This window comes from Rhamphochromis sp. 'chilingali', assembly GCF_963969265.1.
Source record: "Rhamphochromis sp. 'chilingali' genome assembly, chromosome: 15".
In the NCBI taxonomy this organism is placed as follows: domain Eukaryota; kingdom Metazoa; phylum Chordata; class Actinopteri; order Cichliformes; family Cichlidae; genus Rhamphochromis; species Rhamphochromis sp. 'chilingali'.
In genome coordinates, this window is record NC_137942.1 from 36,995,106 (window position 1) to 37,012,135 (window position 17,030).

At 39.7% G+C, this 17,030-nt stretch overlaps 2 long non-coding RNA genes across 2 annotated transcripts; both read right to left on the minus strand.

The window, feature by feature from the left end:
- Nucleotides 1-4,450: 4,450 nt before the first annotated feature.
- Nucleotides 4,451-14,524, minus strand: LOC308410950. Its single transcript, XR_013974314.1, has 3 exons — nucleotides 14,033-14,524; nucleotides 13,311-13,406; nucleotides 4,451-5,109 (listed from the first exon to the last, which is right to left on the minus strand). It is a non-coding gene; the product is annotated as an uncharacterized lncRNA (long non-coding RNA).
- A 233-nt stretch (nucleotides 14,525-14,757) lies between these two features.
- On the minus strand, nucleotides 14,758-15,508 carry LOC308410954. Its single transcript, XR_013974318.1, has 3 exons — nucleotides 15,442-15,508; nucleotides 14,919-14,995; nucleotides 14,758-14,825 (listed from the first exon to the last, which is right to left on the minus strand). It is a non-coding gene; the product is annotated as an uncharacterized lncRNA (long non-coding RNA).
- Nucleotides 15,509-17,030: the final 1,522 nt, after the last annotated feature.

Sequence of the window (17,030 nt, forward strand, 5' to 3'; positions counted from 1 at the left end):
TTGCTCAAACTTTTATAGCCTCTGGTGCCTCCACCTTATCATAAAAAGCCTAAACATTCACATGCTTTCTCTCACACAGCGCCTAAGCTACGACCTTGGCTCCCCGTTTATCTGCTCCTGCTGCAATGGGGCAGAAAACTCCAGCACACTCTGTTCTCTTCTAATCAGACAAATAAGACAATAACCTCCTGCGAACAGTATTTCTTATAACTCAGCAGTATAATGTAATGCAAATCAGTTTAACTAATGCAATAGTTATCAGCTTCTTCTAATTCAGGAGAATAATGCAAAATAAAACTACATAATAATTCACAATCTTTAATTAGGGGTATAACATGGCATAAAATAACACTACAATCCAACAATTCCCCCTGATGAGGTCATTAAAATAATGACCTCACAAACACCCTTCAATTCAGTGTGGCCGGGTTCATCTCTTCTCACTCCTGAGGTCCTTTTGTCCCCCTGAGGGGCGAACCATATGTGGGATGCCCTCTGTGTTTCCGCAATTCAGATGCAAGAAAAACTATGATTCCAACTGTAGCAGGTCCAGATGACACTCCCCAGTTCTCCCACCGCTTTATTTTGGTGCTACCTTATACCCTTCAGACGTACTCAGACTAGAACCTGTCAAAGAGCTTTTAGCCTTTCTTTTATTGCTGCAGCTACCAGTGTCGTCCAGTTGGGTAATCCTCTGCTCTTCATTCTTCAACCTCAGGGGTTAGACAACCCTTCAGTCGTGGCACAGATCAGGGGATTATTCTGCCCCGATTTCAAACAATGATCTGTGTATCCTCCAGAAAAGGAACAGGAAGGTGTCCCCCTTTTTTGCCCAAGAGCCTCTCGAACTTCATTGGTCTGGTGTTCCCGGATTTCCGCCAACCCCTTCATGGTTATTGCTGTGTTTATGGGATCCATCCTTTTGTGGTGACTAGCTGGAGCCCAAACGCCATGACCCGTGGACCCAGTTGATGTCTCGGCAGTCACTGTGTCTGTCTCTGCTACGGAGGATCCTCGCATATCTGTGACCTCGTCTGGTGTCTGTTCCTTTCTCTGTAAGAGACAGAAAACCAAAACACCTCTCTTCCTACCCCTAATAATCTAATGCTGTTATCTATTGACCTTCTAGTGATTCAGAATTGGTCTGAACATTCAGAATGTCCCAGGGACTTATTCTAATCATATCTTATGTGTGTGTAAGCGTGTTTTGCATTTAGCCCTCAGCACTCAAAGTCAATACCTACAATATATCAGTCCGGACAATCACGCCGAACGAAGCTTATGACCTTCAAAAGACCAAGTGCCAACTCGTTATAAGCACATTTGCAAGGTGTGTCTGAAAATTATTGAAACCCCTCTTTTTAACAAAAGACAAAGAAATTAACAAATCTTCTAAACGCTATTCAGTTCATTTCAATGAGTACTGATTAAACATGAAAGTGATAGTTTATGCTTTTTTCACTGATTCTCTAAAAGGTCCGTCTTCTCGGACCACTATTAGCTTAAGCTTTACCATACCTAAGGTATTAAAGACACAAATGAAGTTATAAAATGTTCAAATAATCCTTTATATATATAGCACCTTTCAAGATAACCTTGTTTGATGTTAAAGCTCAACTTCCCCCCCCCCCCCTTTTTTGACACATTCCAATGTGTCAAATCAACGGAGCTAGAACATTCAAAAAAAGTTAGGCAGCTACAAAGTTTCCCAGACTCTTAAGGTGATCTGCGTGTAATGGTCTGACTCAGGTATTTAATATTTTAATAAATGTCGTTTAATTAACTGCCGCTATTTAAACTAACCTTAAAGACATAATTGAAGAAAAGATCACAAAGAATAACATGATATCAGTGTTTTGTAAGCGCGTGCGGCCTTCTATGCTCGAAGCCTTTTCCCTCAATAGATCGGTCAGACATTCGCGCTGACTGTAGCTATTAACCCTTAATAACTTGAGCACAACCCTACAATGAGCAACAAATTGCAATATGTATAAAAATGATCATGGTTACACCTGCAATGAAAAATTATATCATTATCCTAACACCTGTAAATAAAAGATTCATCAGAGGTTATAACAATCACAGGAACACAGATGTTAGTATAAGGTCAAAAGCTTCAATAAATAATCATCGATGCAATGTTTGTTGCATGATTCTCATACAATAATAATGCTGACATTGAAAATAACAGTAAAACACCCCCTTTTGTCCCGTTTCACTTGACACCTAAACGTTTATAAATGCCTTTTATTCTTAATTTTATTTCCCCTTTTTCTCCCCTTTTTGACTACAGCAGGGGGATCTTAGTTTTGAATCAGCCATGAATCCAGCTCACCTGATTCATCAGTGAGCTCCACCATCACTGGTGTCTGACAGGGTGGCGCTGCATACTCTTCCTTTAATGTCCCTATTTTCAACCTGTTAATTAGAGTGTTTAAACCTGAAGTCGACTACGTCCACAACAAGTCAATACAGCTGTAAATGTGGCCAATTATCAATCTATTACCAATCAATAACAACAGATAACTTCTATTTTATGCATGCTTTTAATCAACCACTCACCCAGAGGATCTCCAATCCCAGGAAGTTCCTTCTCCTCCTTTAATGAGTCTGTCCTCCTTCCATGCCCTGGTAACTGGTCCATCCAGAGCCATATGATCTCAAATATACATACAACAAGCCAAACCACACCCTGGTCACACCAACCCTCTCCCACCCCGAAGATGTCCAATGCCATCCTAGTATGGACTGTCAAAAGTGGCTTTAACGCTGACTATCCTGACAATCCATTTTATAACGTATCCTGGTCAGATTTGCCAATCTCTGCTCCAGGGTTTTAAACTTTTCACCATTTCCATTAGTTGTTATTTTTATTTAGTTTCGACTCCAGATTTTCAATTTTTACCAGTTGTAATTAGTATTTACCAATTCTTTGCTAGTTTAGTCTAGTTTTTATTTTCTGAAAATCCTTAGTTTCAATTTAGTTTTATTTGTGTTTTGCAAAATTAAGTGTAACTAAATCTCAGTTCCATCATATCAATCATGCTCTTCTGGTTATCCTTGGGTGTTGAGACTAATAACTATTAACTCTTGCCGCACCGAGTGGTCCTAATTTTGGTTGAAGTGAATTGATAACCTTTTGAAGGCGATTGTTTCACACCTTTATTTAGATGTCCCAGTCCTGTTGTCTCGGAATACATCACGCAGCGTTATCTGGGGTTAGCTGTTTTCTGGGGATGCGGGTTGAGTGGGTGAGCTCTTCAAGGAGGGGGAGTGTGCTCCCCCTGATGAGGTCTTCTAGGTAAACAAGGTTAACCTTCTTGTGTGAGCTTTTCAAGAGCACTTTAAGGTTAGTGGGATTTTTAGTTTTATAAATGTCCCTCATACTCTACTTGCCACTCCTCTAAGTCCTGATGTTTCTTAGAGAGGACAACAGTACCACTAAAATTATATCACATGTGTGGGGGTGTGGCCTTGCCAATTGTTTTTCCCACCTTTTCAAAATGGCTGGCGTGCCCACAAGCACATTTTATGGAAGAAAGAAAGGTAAGCTTGATATTTACAATTAAAATGTTCTGTTAAACTCAGATTTTTATTTTATTCAAAAAATAAACATCTAGTAAATAATTTGAGGGGTCTTTAAGACTTAGGCTCATTTACTTTCACAGAGAACATGACTAATTTATTAATGTGTGCTCTACACCTTGGGACTTTATATTTATATTTATTTCACTTTTTCCTAATACACAACTTTTGACAAAGGCGGAGAGAATTCTTAACACAATTATTAAGGGAGATTCAAACATAGATTTTTCAACATATGAGAGGGTCAGGACCCACTAGAAGCCACACAAAGATTATCGAGATGCAGTGGCAGATGTAATAGAGAAAGACACAGGGCCACCTGAAATCTGTCATCCTATCTGGTGCAAAACCAACATGTAGTAGAATCTGGAATTTTGATTTTGAGTTAAAAATAAAATATGGGTAAAATGCCGAAATCTTTTCCAGTACACTGTAAACCCGAACAAGTTGACTGAACTTAAAACTTTTGTGGAAACTGATTACCTCAAAAGATTTAAGTACAAAAACTCATATCTTCTAAGTATGGGGTACTCAGAATTTGTATTTATTGTTAACCTAAAAATTTTAAATTATATTCTATATTTTATTAATTGAGCTTTACTCAAAGACTGTATAATTTAATTTCAATATTTTTGTGTTTCTTGTAGTTTATTATTTTGATGCAACACAATGCAATTATATTACAACCTAAACTCAAATTATCTGATTATTAATTAAAAGATATTTATGTTTCAATGTTTGAGTGTAGACTACTAAAAAAAAAAAAGTACGGAAATTCAGTTACTTTAAATTTTGTTTATTTAACATTTTTTCATGAAAATTTAAAAACATCACAAATGTTTTTATAAAACAACTAACATGGACATCGGCACCATAAAGTGAGCATTATAAATTCTGTGTAGAACATTTATCTTTTTATAAAATCACAAAGGACGACATCAGTCCTAATTGCATCTTTCTCAAAATACACAAAAATGCAAAACAAAAAGTCAAATACTAATCACTTTTTTTAAAATAGAAATGAAAAACAATTTTTAAAATGGGTACAAAGACGATCAGCTTCCAAATAACCAGATAAGGCAGTCAAGTATAGGAAAATTAGGTAAACTGATGGAGTTAAATCCACCCAAAGGCTGTAGTAAACTTAAAGTGCTGAAAGTGCTTCAAACAAAGTGCTCAGTAACAGAGTGCGTGTCCTAACAAACATTGCCTTATATTCCTTAAGAGCATGTAGGCAGGGGTTTCAGGGGTTTGCCGTCATCAAGCCCCATGAAGATATTTTGGACAAAGGCAAATGTGTGAACCAGCTTCCTGGGGTAGTCTAAATGCAGAGCATAGATCAAGCCAAACAATAAACCAAATGCATTTGCAAATCTGGGAATATCACGCATCACCTAATCGCCTTTCACCACAACAGCCATGCTAGAGGAAGTAAAATGGACTGGACTGGGAAGCGCTGTCGGTAACCACAGTGAGAAGGGCAACTGGAGTGTCAATGAGGGTCGACTCATCCAATGCGTCCGCCTGGAATAGACACAGTTTTAATGGTAAATGGCCTGTGAAGGAAAAAATGTCCATCCCGGTTTTCCCTCCAAGGCACGAGCACCGATAAGCAGAGTTCTGTCCTTTCCTTCTAAGATTCCTAATTATTTAAAGTAACACTCAGGTATGCCATTCAGCGTGTTAGTACGAGCTCGGGAGCAGCTTGGGAGAACAAGAAAACAGAGACTGCTTTAGGTTGCCTTCCCAATCGACTCAAAGGTTTATTTGATACACAACAGTTTATATAGAGAGAAAAAGGTTCGTGTGTCAGCAGATTCTCAGTTCAGACCGGTACAGACCAAATAAGGAAACGTCTTCCTGCCTTGTGAGCAGAGAAGTATCCTTTGTGTAGTTTATCAGTTCAGCTACAAATTATGATCATCCCAGCAAAATACACTCCTAGACATAGAATACAGAGTACTTTCATTAGTGAATTCTGAAACAAACCACCTGGCCTTTAACGAGCCTTTTCTAGGAGATAAAGAAGGGAGGATGGGAGTAAGGAAGTGATCTCTGTGGTGTTTTCTACCTTGAGGTACCAACCTGTGAGTCTTACACATTAATTCTTGGGTCACAGAGAAAGAGAAAAACAACTAGTAAATGGGCCTTATTGAGTAACAGTTTCATGTATGATATCACTATAAAACAATATCCTGTAAATGCTATCATGGTATCAAAATATCACAACAGTTCCCCCCTTTTATCATGAAATGATAACATAGTATAAAGACAGAATGTAATAACATAATATAAAAACAAATCATAAACTTAAAACAAATCATAAATGTAACTAGTCCTTCGAGTAAGCTTAATATCAAAAATTCTGAGAGAGTATACATGGTATCACACAACAGACAATAATTATCAAAAACAAATAATACATGCTACAATGGTGACAAAGGCTACAATTAGTTCCTTCCATTTTCCAAACGTGTCCTGTAGCCACTTATCTAGCCACTGACCGTGGCCTGTATTGGCAATTAGTTCTATCTTCAATGCTTCAAGTCTATTCATAGCTTGTGTGAATGAACCGTTAGGGGCGGTATTATTGGGAATGAAAGTACAGCATACATCTCTGTAAACGTTATGTGAGTAAGCGGAGCGTTTTGTACGTCTGCTGGATACAGGCAGATCAGAGGTTTGTTGTATTAGTAGTTCTTGGGCTAAAGTTACTAGACCACAGGTACCGGTCCAATTAACAGGTAGAGCTAATCTAAGAGTATTGTTGCACAAGCAATAACCGTTAGGGATTGCTCTAGTTAGGCGCGTGACCATGTGTGATTTAACTAACTCCCCCCAGTCAGTATCATTTAAGACACCCTCTGGGGGAACAATGATCGATTCTCCGCTCGAACTTGAACTGTGTGTGTGTTCCTCCAGATATGATAAAAACTTCAGCCACAGAGACAGCTAGCCATGTCTCATTACAGCGTGCACCTGGGGAGTCAGAGAAGAATGTATAGTTATCCTTTGTATAATCTATGTGGGTGTCTGGGCCAGTTAACTTTAGTCTGCGCAGACATATCATACTAGTATTAAAATGAAAAGGGATCTGTCCTAAGGGCAGTGAGGGTTTTAACCTATTCTTAGGGCGTTTCATTGGGGCGCAGGTCCCTGCGGTGTCATTAGATAACTTCAATAATTCGCCTAATGGAGTCTCAGGGTTAGTTGGTGTGTGTGCGTGTCTAAGTAGGCAGTCGAGAGGGCTCAGAGTCAACTGTAAAGTGTCTTTAAGGAGAGCATTATCTCCGCCGATTTTCTCTAGTCCCTCAGTGAGGGGGAAACCGGATATGGGGTATCCTACTATTACCTGTTCTGGATTAGCCTTTGAACAGACATAACAGTTACTGTTTCCTAAATCACGAGCGGCTGTTCTGGCATTTTCATACCAGGAGTTGACTCCTGCTCTAGAGGGCGCATAAGATGGTTTATTAGTGGCGTCTATGTTGCTATTTACTGATTTTAGGGAACGTAAGGAGTGCATTAAGTATGTGTCTTGCAAAATAGAGCATGAGGTATAGTCAGCAAAATATGACCCGCAGAAATGTGAACATGGTTGCAGTTTACAATACAAAATAGCAAAGAAAAATCCTAAGGTTAATGCGAAGGTTAATGCGATAGATATGATAAATAACCTAAATATATAAGAAAAACAGTTCTTCAGTCGTCTTCTGGCCTGGTCCCAGGTTCGAGAGACACAGAATAAGCGTCGTATGATGACAATGGGCATTTCATTTTCTCCATTATCAGGATGGAATGAGTCTAGCTTTATCAGGTTAGACATCATGTGGTACTTTTGGCTTTCTGTTCCTGCTGGATGTTTGAGTACCTTGTTGTTGTTCTTTCAGGCGTTGTGTGTTAATCAGTGATTGTGTGTGTGTGTATGTACATTGGATCCTGGCGCTGGCTCGCCGGAGATGTCGTCTACCCGTGTGTTTATTTGCTCTGGTTCCGGGCGTTGGCCCGCCGGAGATGTCATCTGCTTGATCGACGCCTGAGATGGTCCGATTGGGCTGGTCTTAACCCTGCTGGCATGAATCCACTGAGGTTGTCCGTCTGTGAGGATGCTGGTTCTTCGTCACTGCCAGTACAGTCTGGGGCTGGAACACGCGCGGCCTCCCAGAGTGTCCTTGGTTTTAGCGGCTTCACCAACACGCATCTCCTTGTCTCCACTGGTGGAACTGTGGAGGGGAAAGGCTGAGAGAGACAAACTTTCTGATAGTTATTATTCAGTTTTTCTACCAGATTGTGAACATCAGTGGTCAATGCAATATACATCACCTTCTACTAGCGGTGCCCCTCTGGAAGCTGACCATGGTGTTGGAAATAGTCTTATTTCAAATGGAGATAATTTGGTTACTGCAGATGGAGTCATAATGTATGAAATGGAAAATCTGGTTGTGGTAAATGCTGATGTTTCGCTTTTGGTCTCCCTACATTAGTTCGTGCACATGTTAGACAGGTTGCTAATATGCTTTTTACTGCATGTGATGTTTTCTCAATTACAAATCTTGATTTTATTGTCCCTATTACCCCTCCTTGTCCGACATGACTCACACAGTGAAAATGTCGGGCAAGGACTGGCATCAGGGAATATGGGAGGGCAATCAAACCCTTAAGATTTTTGTATAAGCCATCTCTGTCATCTAAGGTACAGTCATTATTCTCCCAATAGGTGTAATCACATGCAGAGGCTTGCTCTTGTATGAATTTTAAATCAACATTTGTTTCTAAATAGTCTGGGAGTGTAACAAGTGGCAGCTGTAGGGGCACAGATAATACTTCCTGCGGAGGTGGGAGCTGTGATGCAGCTGCAGCCTTGGCTGTCACGTCTGCTAAGGCATTACCTGTTGCTTCGTCTGTGTCAGCTGTACTGTGTCCTTTCGTTTTTACAACTGCAACGGCCGATGGCAGCTGTATAGCCTGCAAAAGTCTTTGCACAAGATCAGAATTAGCAATCGATTTTCCATCAGCAGATCTAAATCCTCTCTGTCTCCACAATGTGCCAAAGTCATGCACAACGCCAAATGCATAGCGGCTGTCTGCGTAAATTGTCATACGCTTATCCAAATGGAGCTCACAGGCGCGTATTAAAGCCATGAGCTCTGCTTTTTGTGCTGAGTGAAATGGTAATGAGTGAGCCTCTAGTATGATGTCAGGCACTGTTACCACTGAATAGCCACAAAGAAATGAGTTGTCATTCGGCCTTGAACAGGACCCGTCCGCATAAACCGTGGCTGAGTCTGGGATAGGTGTTTGCTCTAAATCTGGACGTGATTCCTTTGGATTCCTGTATACGTGTCATGCAGTCATGAACATCAAGCCTGTCTGAGCCATCCTGTCGGTCAGAAGAACACAGCATAGGATCAATAAATGTGCTGGCGAATTGGGTGTGCTGCTCGCTTTTATAGTGAGATTTGCATATGTTGTGTAGTTATGTTTGCTACAATGGTCGTGACCTGGTGATTGGTGTGTAGAATAGTGTCATGTGAGAGTGTAAGCTTCTCGCAGTCCCTTATCATGATAGAGCAAGCTGCTACTGCTCTCAGGCAGGCCGGCATTCCCTGAACAATCACAGGCATTGAAAGAGGCAGTCATTTCTGTGGACCACAGTATTCGAGGAGGCTTGTCTTTTCTACAACAGTCACGCAGAATGTGGTCATGAAAAGAACAGTCTGGTATCCACTGTCTGCAATAGTTCACCATGCCTAGGAAGGACAACATTTCCTTCTGTGTAGTGGGCCGAGGGACGGAGGTCACAGCTTTGACCCTGTCTGCAGTCATGGAACGTTTTCCGTGAGACAGTGTGAATCCCAAATATTGAACAGAAGTCTGACAGTACTGCATTTTCTTTGCTGATGCTTTGTGGCCAGTCTGTTGGAGGTGCTGGAGAAGCATGTGTGTAGCAGTTTGACATAGTTTTTCACTTTCAGCACAGAGGAGGAGGTCATCCAGTACAGCCCTGGAGGAGTGAAGCTGTCCAGGGTAGCACGGACCACCATTGAGAAAGCAGCAGAGCTGTCTACCATGCCTTGGGGCAAACGAGTCCAAGTGTACTGCTTATTTCTATGTGTGAATGCAAATAACGGCTGTGTGTCTTCATGCACAGGTAATGAGAAAAAGGCAGAGCATAAATCCACCACGGTAAAATGTATAGCTCTGTATGGAATACATGTCAATATGCTGGGAACGTCTGAGAGGTGGCAGAGACATAATGACTGCATTAATTTGCCTTAAGTCTTGTGTAAAACGCCATACGCCAGGTTTGTTAGGCTTTGGCACAGGATTGACAGGAGTGTGGGCTTTATTACTCCTATAGTCAATAAATCTCCTATGATGACATCTAGAGCTGAGGCTTTTTCGGCAGAAATGGGACATTGCTTGACATATACTGGCTTGTTGTGTTTTAATAGGTGTGCGTGATAAAGTGTACAGTCAATAAATCCTATATCATTCTCACTTTTTGACCATAATGTCATATTCTGGTATTCAGCTGGCAACGTAACTGCAGAAATAGTACAGTGGATAGGGTAGGTTAGATCTGTGTCGACATGGTATAGTTATGTCGTAACCTATGTCCGAGTTATGTGACAAAATCACTGTTTGACCTTCACTTGTGTGAGCAGTTATCATGTTGTTGAACAGTGTGAGAGAAACAAAAGTGTGGCTTGTTATATTTGTACACGTTTTTTGGCACAGTGTGTGACGTGGAATACAAGGATGTTGAGTTCATTTTCTGCTGAGGGTCCAGCTGACACAGAGGATGTTCCTTCTCCATCATGTCGGTACATAGGGCAGAGAAAACAGAGGCTGTTATCAGTGTCAGCAAACATTTCACCCTTTATGTTAAATGAAATACACAAATTCATTTTTGCTCTGGGTGTCTGCGGCTGCTGGAAAACTGAGCTAAATTTGCACCTCTAGCTTGTCCACCTTGTGGATTATAAGACTGTATTCCAGATGTGGGGCCAGTATTGCATATTTCTTGTGGTTGCCAGTTACCTTGACTGGAAGAGCTCCGCTGACGCCTAGTGGCAGGAACTTGTACTGCGTTCTGTGGTCGAGGCGCGTGTGCCCTGTTGGTGGCTGCAAAGCGACATTCTCTGGACCAGTGTCCTACCTTTCCACAGCAAAAACAAACATCTCTACTCTTATCCTTCCGTCCTCTGAAACTTCCTTGCTGTGCTGGAGCGGGTAATCCTGCGTACATTAGTTTCTCACTTTCCTCTGAGCCTTCAACATCAAAATTCAACATTATCTTAACACTTTTAGCTTTCGTGGTAGTATCTGAACTGGCCTTCAGTTTTACTGACCTGTTTTCTGGCGATAATCGTTCGGGATAAGGCTCCGGAAATAAATTAGAATGCATTGAACTTACAGTTCTTAAGTTGTAAACAACGTCAGTCACGTAAGTACTTCCGCATGTTTTGGTTACGTAATCATGGAAGTCTTCACCGATTCGCGGACGTGGGTTACACGTAACCGGAAGTGGGAGTTGTACTGAGCCGTTATTTGAGACTTTATTTTGTATTTTATTAATTTTTGGTTTTACAGGTACTTTAGATTTTTATCGGACCTGTCTGTGGTCTTTGAATAATTCTGACCCATGTTCAGTGATTTCCAGAGGGGTTTACACGCTAGGAGGATTTAGGTTAGTATTTTCGCTGCGGCACAGCTGAGGTCACTTTAAATTTATTGCTAGCAATTTTTGTTTGGGTGAGCAACTCTCACTTAACGAGCAACTTCTCGCAAAACAACAGGGAGCTTCCTGTGTCTTTCTGCTTTTAACCTTTACTGCTTTTAACCCTTGTATGGTAATCGGGTCTGTGAGACCCGTGTTCAGTTTTCTTTTCTTACTTTTTTTATTTTATTTTATTATTTTTTTTTTTTTAAAGAAAAATTAAACAATTAATTATTCTTTCACGTGTAAATGTGTTGTGTCTTTCCACTTGATTATAACTGATTTATTTATAACATTTTATATAAAAGAAAAACGAGAAGCACATTAATTCATAGTAATTTAACATAAAATTGTTTGATAGTGTTAATTTGGAAAGCCACAACTCTAGCGGGTCCACCAACACCACACAAGGGTTAATTTACTTTATTCGGGGACTGAGGAAGTCGTCAGTGTATCTCTCTGGATCACTAAGTGAAACTTCGTAAGCATATCCCGTTTTTTTATGGATCGATCACTGAGAGAGGTATAATACGGTCTTTATATAAATATGAAAGACGCATATTTACCTTCATCAGCGGATCCCACTTCTGACACCAAATTGAAGGAAAAAATGTCCATCCCGGTTTTCCCTCCAAGGCACGAGCACCGATAAGCAGAGTTCTGTCCTTTCCTTCTAAGATTCCTAATTATTTAAAGTAACACTCAGGTATGCCATTCAGCGTGTTAGTACGAGCTCGGGAGCAGCTTGGGAGAACAAGAAAACAGAGACTGCTTTAGGTTGCCTTCCCAATCGACTCAAAGGTTTATTTGATACACAACAGTTTATATAGAGAGAAAAAGGTTCGTGTGTCAGCAGATTCTCAGTTCAGACCGGTACAGACCAAATAAGGAAACGTCTTCCTGCCTTGTGAGCAGAGAAGTATCCTTTGTGTAGTTTATCAGTTCAGCTACAAATTATGATCATCCCAGCAAAATACACTCCTAGACATAGAATACAGAGTTCTTTCATTAGTGAATTCGGAAACAAACCACCTGGCCTTTAACGAGCCTTTTCTAGGAGATAAAGAAGGGAGGATGGGAGTAAGGAAGTGATCTCTGTGTTGTTTTCAACCTTGAGGTACCAACCTGTGAGTCTTACACATTAATTCTTGGGTCACAGAGAAAGAGAAAAACAACTAGTAAATGGGCCTTATTGAGTAACAGTTTCATGTATGATATCACTATAAAACAATATCCTGTAAATGCTATCATGGTATCAAAATATCACAACAGCCTGTATTTGTATAGCGCTTTACACATTCAGTCATCCACACATTCACACACTGGTGATGGCAGCTACATTGTAGCCACAGCCACCCTGGGGCGAACTGACAGAGGCGAGGCTGCCGGACACTGGCACCAGCGGGCCCTCTGACCACCACCAGTAGGCAACGGGTGAAGTGTCTTGCCCAAGGACACAACGACCAAGACTGTTGGAGCCAGGGCTCGAACCGGCAACCTTCTGATTACAAGGCGAACTCCCAACTCTTGAGCCACGATCGCCCCAATTAAATAAGTAAGGTTGGTTTGAGAGAATGTGACAAGCATGACCTGTAATCTAGCAAAACATTCAGCAGTGTAGTGGGTTACTTTGTAACGAGTTAGGGTACTCTACTTTTTTTTGAAAAATGTACATTAATGTGTTAGCTTCTTGCATTACATAATTTGTAATTTTGTTATTTTCTAAAAAAAAAAAAAGTAATTTTTTATTTCATGACTTTATCTCAAAAAGAAACTAAATCTTGACTTCAGCCTGGTTTTTGGGCCACCTGCAGCATAGCCATAGTGCTGTGATACGCCTGTGCCCTGCTCCTGACCTGTGTGTTTGTGTGTGAGGGTTTTCTAAAGAGAGGGTATTTTGTTTGTACAATTTGGTAGCTGCTAGGGTATTAAATTGTATTTAAAAAAATCCATAGCATTTTATCTTACTGGCAGAATTTAAGTAATGTAAAAATACACTTACATTACATGTCTAAAAGAATTCTGGGTCCTCCTCCCACAGGTATAAAGGAAGGGCACGAAGTACTGCAGTGCGTTTCACGTTGATATCAGGCGCCTCCTAAAAAGGGAAAAGAAAAGTTCATTTAACGCAAAGTTTTCAGGTGTCATTCTTTGGGGAGAATACATGTTTATGAAACTGCATGACATCAGACTCTACTAAATTTTGGAGACTTTTCTTTTAAGATACAACCTTTCTGTCTCTTGTGACAGAGAGTCTGTTTCTTAATCATTTGACAAAAACCCTACACAGTATTTTAAAATAGTGTTCTCCAGATCAGAGCTGTAATCTAAATAGAACATGGGGTTCAAAGCAAGGAAAAATTGTGTGTTTATCAGTGAAACTTTTAATTTGTGTTAATTTTATCAGTATCAATATATGAAATCTTCACCTTAAGGGACTTAATGAATGGTTTCTTCTAAAAATTAGAAATGATTGAGTCATTTCACATCATATGAAAATATTAATTTTTAATACAAATTTGGCCCTACAAAAATGGAAACTCAGTAACAAAGATAATGGAGATTCTCTAAACACGAGCGAATATCACAGTAAAATTGTTGATTGTGATTTACACATTGGATGTATCCTCAGTGATTTGGTACAATTATACAACACTTTATAAGAACTGAACAACTGATGAAACAACTTACTTATGTGACCACATATGAAGTGTTATAACTTACCACAAAAGGTGAACTGTGCCACTGACCCTTGGTAGATCTGCACATGATAAAAAAAAAAAGCATTATAAATACTAACACAGCTATTAATAATTAGGGGTACATTTAAGATGTTAATGTCACAAAATAAAATAGACTGGTAGAAAGAAGTACAAGGAAATGGTAATGGGGGGAGCCATGAAAATAGATCTTTTCAACATGATTCAGTGTGACAAAGCCAGGGCATGATTTTAAAAAAAAAAAACAGGTTGTCACGGTCCTGGGTCAGTGACCCAGTGTTTTGAGTTTCTTGTGCCTCTGAGTTTTTTGTATTATGTTCTTAGTTCTCTTTGTTGTCCCAGCGTATTCTTTAGTGTAGTGTCTTAGTTTGGTGTTCTTGTATTCTGTTTAGTTCTGAGTATTTGGTAGCTGCCCTCTGTGTTTCTTAGTTGCTCTGTCTCCCTTAGTCTAGTTTGCATCTGTGCTAATTCCTGTTTTACTTTAAAGGTCTGTGTCTCATGTGAGTGTATCCTACTTTGCTCCCTTGTCTCGTCAGTTCTGATTTCTCCCAGCTGTCCCCTCCTTCTGTGTCTCATTCCCCTCGTTACTTCCCAGTGTATTTAAACCTTGTGTTTCTCTGAGTCAGTGCTGCGTTGTCCCTCAAACTGTGTGTTTCCTCGTGTACCTCTCTGCAAGCTGTGAGTTTATATTTTCCCAGTTTAGTTTTGTATGCTCGTTTTCTGTGACCAGCAATTAAAGCTGTGATTTTGAGTTCATCCCCTGAGTCTGAGTCCTGTATTTTGGGTCCAACTCCTGCCTGCCGCACAGCGATTCATGACACAGGTCTTTTAACCTAAAAATGTTTTAATGGCCATGAAGAAAGGTCTCTTCAATAGATCTTTCAACTCACCTGTGTTTACTGTCTCCACCTGAAATTAATTGCAGTCTGAATTTTTTTTTTCTGTCTTTTTGTCTTTGGTCTTCAGCCTTGGAAGAAAAAATAAAAATATTGAAAACCTTATTAGCACGCTAAATATACAACACCTTGCTATATTTCAATTGTTTTAGATAGAAGTTGCCACTGCTAGCTAAGTCCCTTTTGAATGATGCTAATGAGAAGAAGAAAAAAACCTGCCGAACAATGAGGCTGCTGTTGTAAAAATGCCAACTTTCTTGCGTTGGCAAGGGGTCGTTAAAATATCACTAAAACCCTTTCTTTGTGTGATTCTTAGTAAAACTGTGTTTTAATCGGTTAAAACTGACGACATAATCTATGTTTGAAAAAGGGCGCGAACAACAGCGAACAACTATTCACCACCTGGGTCTGTGCTTTTTAACACAACAGCGCATTCGAAAACAAGTTATTGGCTGCAACATATTAATATACTTTTTTACGGAAAAAATAAGCATAACGAAGGTTCCGTTTTACTTACAAGTTTCTCCAAATGTGTTCTCCAGTCGCTCGAGAAGGGCAGCCATATTGAACAGAATTTTCTGTCAACGTCGTTCAGGTTAGAGAAGACGTCATGACGTCATGACGTACACATGCGGAGCTCGGAAAAAAACATTTACTCAAAAATCATAATTAAGAAAGCAGTATTTACTCTTAACTTCTAAGCCATGTACAATTATAACTGTTTGAATCGTTAACTGAACAGAAAAGTTTTAAGTTGTTTCAACTTTGTGAGGAATTTTAATTGTTATATCCACAAACTTTATAAGTCAGGTAGACTGTTGGGGTTTACAGTGTAAAGTAAAAAATAAGAGTCGCAATTATAGTTGAATCCATAACACCTAGTTGTTTCTACAAGATCACGTTGTTGCTAAAAGTTATCAGTGATCTCAATGTGTGAAAATAACTCACAGTACCTGGAGTTTAAGCTCCTCTTGGCTGAGAAACCCGGGACAAACCTGTGAACAAGACCTGAATAGTACCAGTAATGAAGACTTCTCTCCAACGATCAATAAAGGAAGCCCCCATCCAATGAGAGTCTAGCAAAATATGGTTCACTCCGCTTGCCTGAAATGGTTAACAGTCCAAGGCATTTCAGTTATAGAATGGTTGGGTGTAACAATGAAACAGATGTGAGATGAGGGGAGTGCCAAATGTTCCTTTGTGTCTCCAAATAAAATCAGTACTTCCTCAGATATCCTAAATAAATTGACTTTTTTGAAATAGAAAGTTCAGTGCCATCCCTTATTCCTGAACCAATAGTTTACAGCCAGTGAAATGTCAGTGACTTCTGGGTTGGTCCCTGATCTTCATCTTATGAGATTGTTATTTTAATAACACTTGATTTATTTAAAAGAAAAAAAGAAAAAACGAAAATATTTTCTCCCTGTTTTTTCTTATTCTCTGGGTCTCAGGAGGACATTATGTGCCTCTCCACTGCAAGACTCTTGTTATGTCTACAAAACAGTCATATTAAAATCATCCTCAATTCTATTCTGGCGCTGTCTCCCGACATTTCCTGACCTGATTCTGCGCGTGGACGGAGCAGCAACACAGACGACTCGACTAACGTACTGCCTTAACTTTACTATTGCAGGGCACGCACACATCAATGCAACCAAACACATTTTGCTATAAATCTAGTTAATTTTAGTTAGTTTTGTGAACAGTCAGTACAGTTTAAGTTAGTATTCCTTTTTGTTTTGATTTTATTACCGTTAACGCAAATTTTTTTCCACTTCTAATTTTTGTTATGTCATTTGTTGTCTTTAATAATAATAATCTTCTCTGCACCCTTGAATAAACATAATTAATATGATCAACATTTTGCTGCTTGTTATTTCACCATCTTATTGAATCAAATACTTCGTCCTTATGTGTTTTACGACATTATATTTATCTAGGTCTCCACTTTGTCTCTAATTGTTTTAAGAATTTTTCGAGTTCAGGGTCAAATTTTGAGAATTTGACCATAAATGAAAGTTATGGCGTTATCACCCCCTTTGGGGCTTACCTTTTTCCAGTTTTGATGATATTCCTCCCCGTTATTTTTTGCAAGTACCCCTCCTC